The sequence below is a fragment of the Phyllobates terribilis genome, unplaced genomic scaffold (assembly GCF_046119375.1).
Source record: "Phyllobates terribilis strain yellow unplaced genomic scaffold, ASM4611937v1 Scaffold_4743__1_contigs__length_57631, whole genome shotgun sequence".
Taxonomy (NCBI): Eukaryota; Metazoa; Chordata; class Amphibia; order Anura; family Dendrobatidae; genus Phyllobates; species Phyllobates terribilis.
Window position 1 is genome coordinate 38,737 of NW_027367492.1, and position 5,235 is coordinate 43,971.

Consider the following 5,235-nt stretch of genomic DNA (forward strand, 5'->3'; position numbering starts at 1 on the left):
TAAGCAAAACTTGGGAGCAACAAGAAGGATCCTAAGGTATATAGTTGGCACTACTGAGTATGGAATCTGGTATGAACTGAGAGAAGAATTCAAGCTTGAGGGACACACAAACAGTGATTCAGAAGGTGCTTGGATGATAGGAGGAGCGCCTCAGGGTCTTTTTTTTGTCTAGGTTCAGGGGCTATCACTTGGAGTTCAAAGAAGCAAGACACTTTGGCTTTGAGCTCAACTGAAGCTAAATATGTTGCAGCTTGTGCAGCATCAAGGAAAGATGTATGGCTAAGAAAAATGTTGAGTGATTTGTGTTGTGTTCAGGAAAGTGCAACTGAGTTGTGGTGTGACAATTATTCAGCCATTGGTATGGCTAAGAATCCTGCTTTTTATGCTAGGACAAAGCACATAGAGATTAAGTATCATTATATCAGGATGCTGATATTTGATGAGGTAATTGTGCTCAAATTATGTGGGACAAATGAGCAAGATGTAAACCTCTTTACAAAGGCTTTAAGTTAGATGAAGCACATGTTTTTCATGGAGAAGATTGGAATGTGCAAGTTCAAATCAAGGGAAGGTGTTGAAATATGATTTGAATTTATTATTATATATTTAAATTGTTGTTCAGTATTTAGAAATTGTTTATTTGCTGGGATATTATTTAGGAGAGTATTAGTGGTTTTACTAAATTTGTAAAAGTCATTATCATGTCTACCAATGTGTACGTAGATTGTGGGAAGCCAGTAATTGTTTGTTGTTTTCCCTGTCTATGCAAGCCTATTCAAAGCATCATAAGTTTATTATTAATACAAGGCATAATCTTCCAGCAAACACACAAATTATTTTGATCTTCTTCTTCTGTTTCTGTTGTTGAATTCAATTGATTTGCTAACACACTCGTCTCTTTTTTTTATAAAAGGGCTAAAACTATATATTTTTTAGTCTATGTAGATGACATAATTGTTAGAGGAAACCTTTCAAACTCTATTGGTAGCCTTATATGCAAGCTTGCAACTCGGTTTTCTCTATAACATCTTGGCCCGCTTTCATACTTCTTGGGAGTATAAGTCAATACTCAAGCTAATGGTTTGTTCTTATCTCAACACAAATACATAAATGATGTCATGTTGAAGGCTATAATGGTGAATAATAAGCTAGTTTCTAGGCCTCTTTCTACCACATATACACTTCTCAACGATGTTGGCACTTTGCTGCCTTCACCAACCGACTATCAAGACATTGTTGGAAGCATGCAGTATCCTGGTCTAACTCGATCCGATGTGGGTTACTCGGTGAACAAGCTCTCCCAGTTCCTGCAACATCCCACCTCAGAGCATTGAGCTGCCTTTTAGTATCTTCTAAGGTACCTTGTTGGCACTACTCATCTAGGGCATTCTAGTGTCTAATAATCCAGCACCTACACTGCACGCCTTCTCGGATGCGGACTGGGAAAGGGATTGTGATGACTTTGTCTCTACAATGGGATACATATTGTAATTAGGATCCACTCACATATCGTGGAACTCCAAGAAACAAAAAGCAGTGGCAAGGTCATCAACCGAGGCGGAGTATAGAGATCTTGTCAATAAGGCGTCAGCGGTGTAGGTTCTCTCCTTGTTTGTTGAACTCAATCTCAACTTTATTAACTAGTTCATTACTGCGAAAACTAGGGGGAGACTTTCCTATCTTGAAATCCAGTTTTCATTCTTGTATGGAGCACGTCGCACTAGCATATCACTTTGTACCCCAACATGTGCAACAAGGAACCTTTAGAGTGACTCCTGTTTAACTAAGGCCAACATGTGCAACAAGGATCCTTTAGAGTGACTCATGTCTAACTAAGGACCAACTAGTTGATGTTCTTACGAAGTGTTTGCTTCGACCGCGGTTTGAATCTCTACTATACAAGCTTGGACTTTTCCATCAGGCATCCAGCTTGCGGGGGCGTGTTAAGGAAACTGACGTGGCTCGGCCTCTCTAGGTTAAGCCTTTCTCATATGCGTGTCGTGGCACATACGAGTGCCAAAGTAATTATTATCCTCAATACCAATTAATATTATTAAGTGGAAGTAAGGAGTCGATCACACACAAAAACGTAATAGTATTCAGATCTAGCATAACTCAGATTCGGATTGTTTGATTTGTTTGTGATTATACTTGGGTTATTGTTCTACTTTACTAATCCATGTATATTTCCATCTTAGTTTCAATCATTGTGTTCCTTGTCACTTATTCATATTAATTCTTATGTTGTCATATCCTAAAGACACAATCATATCCTACATTCACTAACCAGATCCATGTAGAACACGTTTGATACCAAGAATAGGTATAATTAAGACGAGCCACACACAAGCATATCCAAATATTAATCCTTGAGACGAGCCAACAAACCCTGCATCTACAAATCTCAACAATTAAGACGATTCAAAAGGTGTATCCACAAACCTTAATTATGTGTATTACTACGTCATTTAACTTGTGCTCCCAACCAGTCTAAACACAAGTAAAGGGTTTTCCTATGATGATAATATGCAATGTATCATGAATGCATAGGTTGTCAATCTAACCAATCATACAAAGCAATAAAATGATAATCGTGGAAGCAAAATATCAACATAATATGAATCAACATGAATAGAAGAACACTTAACAAACTAAAACTTCCATATGGACCTTATAGAAAAGGAAAACAGTGTTTGGAACTTAGCTCCTCATGATAACTATGCTCTGAATATGTACAAAATAAGTGAAATTAATGAACAACCTTGACTTGTTGGGAAAAAGGCTCCTTATATAGGAGACCAACTTAATCTAATTCTACCAAGTAACGGAAAAAAAAACTAAAATGAATGCTAAAATATAAAAAATATATAGAAAAACTAAGTATATCTCCAAAGGTGAATCGGAGATTCTGCATTTTAGTGGAGGCGTGGGGCATGACAGATATGGCGCGGGCCGGGGCGGTTGGAAGCCGTGAGATTCTCTTATCCTTTGTAACAGCATAATCCATCATGTGGGAAAAGGGAAAAACTGCACTAGGCCAAGGGCGTAGGGTACGATGATAAAGGCGCGGGGCACAGGCCTCACTCTGTCGATCCTTCACTTCTGACAGCTACACTTCTACTTGATATATGCGAATACTCTCCATTCTGTAGCTCCATCGATAACTTTTCTCTAAACTCCTCTAAATGTGTGTAAAAACTCTTGAATACTTGATCTTCTCATTTCTAGCTCGGGTGATCACAACTCAGCTAATGTAGCTCATAACTCCTATGAATATGTGTTAAATCTTGTAAATTAAACTATCATGATTGGCTCACATCAGAAATTAGTTAGATAGTTCATGATCTTCATTTCATTATAACCTCTTATTCTTATCTTCTTGTTATACGTGTGATATCATAGACAAGTGTACGGGTATCCTCTCCTATTTTAATTAGACTCCTTGTATAAATAAGATTGATTCTTTCAATAACAATTACGATGTTGATTACCAATCTATACTTCATGTACTATCATAATCCGAACCCATTCATCAATAGAGCTAGGAATTGGTCGCGGCTTGACCCAGTTGCAGATCTCAATAATAACCTGTGCAGAGTAGCCACACTACCACCAAAGGTGGTCACACCATCACAATCCTCTATCCCATTGCTACACTAAACCCGATTATCTCAAGAATAATACTCCACTTTGTTAGTTGAGCTTTGATAGTCATATGAAAGCTCAATGTATTTCTCTTTGTTTTGATGATAACAAACCAATCTATCTAATCTCTTAGTGTTTCTAAGCTTCCCAGATTATTATAAGATCTGATGGGATGTGCTTTAGTCACCAAGAGATGCGCTTCGACTGTTCTCAGTCGCGCTTTACACCAAGCGAAGAAAACAAGTTTCGCAACTGGTGTTGGAATAATTCTATTCAAGTCGAGAAGCAAGTGTAGTCGAGCTTCGAAGGCCAAGAGGGCGCGCTTGAATGAAGCTAAGTAATTTTTGATCACGAGAGTCCACTGTAGCAAAGGATGCACGCCGTCGCAGAAGAATACTTCCCAAATGCGTGGAAAGGTTGGTGAGCGGGAGAATTCAAATTGTGTGCACGTGGGGTGCGAGAAGGATTTGAAGTTCTCTTTGAAGCAACTCCAAGGATTGCCAGTGTGGAGGAAGTTAGTTAGCGAGTGTTGCACGGATTTCTGACATGGCGTCGATCAACAAGTTGAAAAACAAACCGAGTTAATTCTGGCCGTTGATCATCTCTAACAATTTGATCAAAGCACACGGATTGATGAGGTGGCAGCTAGCTAAGTTCGAAGTTGTTACACGAAGTTAAGTGTGGTTGTATCTTAAGCTTTGTGTATAAATAGTGAACTATAGCTATCATTCTTAAGTGTTACAAAGTGAGGAAATCAGAAAGAAGCTGAGAAGAGCTTAGAGTGAACTCATTTGTAATCGAGAGTGAAGTGCCATTTGTTCTTAGAGTTGAAACATAGTGTTGTTAGAAGAGAGAATACGAGAGTGAGCTTCGAGTTAAAGCTAGAGTTGTAACCTCTTTCTATCAATACAGTAGTGGTGAGTTTTATCCCGAGTCAAGTAGTGACTTAGGGTTCTCACCATTTGATAAACTCTTTTGTGCAAGTTGAGGTGCGCTTTAATCACTTAAAGCGCGCTTTATTGTTTTCTGATCTATTTCCGCATTCAAGGACATTAGTAAATCCATTACTAAGTGTTCCAACTAGGTCAAGCGCATCTCTAAGTATAAAAGCGCAATATTATACTTTGAGTTGTGTATCTATAGCTTAATGTACTATATAGACATTGATCAATAGCTGCTTAAAACACGATCCTACAATTGGTATCAGAGCTACTGGTTAGCCAATTTGCACTAATCCTTTCTTGCAGATTTTAAGGGTTAAGCAAAGAGACGAACAATGGCGAACTTCAATCTTGGAAATTCCCTAGCCAAACCTCACACACTCGTTGAAGGTGAACTAGAATGGTGGATTACCATGACCATGAACTATATCCAGCAAACCGACTATCAATGCTGGAAAATCATCGAGAAAGGTGATGAGAAGATAACTAAGACAGATGACACAAAGTGGGAAGCAAAGGAGTATCATCTAATGGTGAAGAATGCTAAAGCAAGACAGCTCATACTCAATGCGCTTTCCAGGAAAGATATTGACAAAGTTATGTCTCTACCCACGGCTTAACAAATGTGGACTGCTATCATCAATATGCA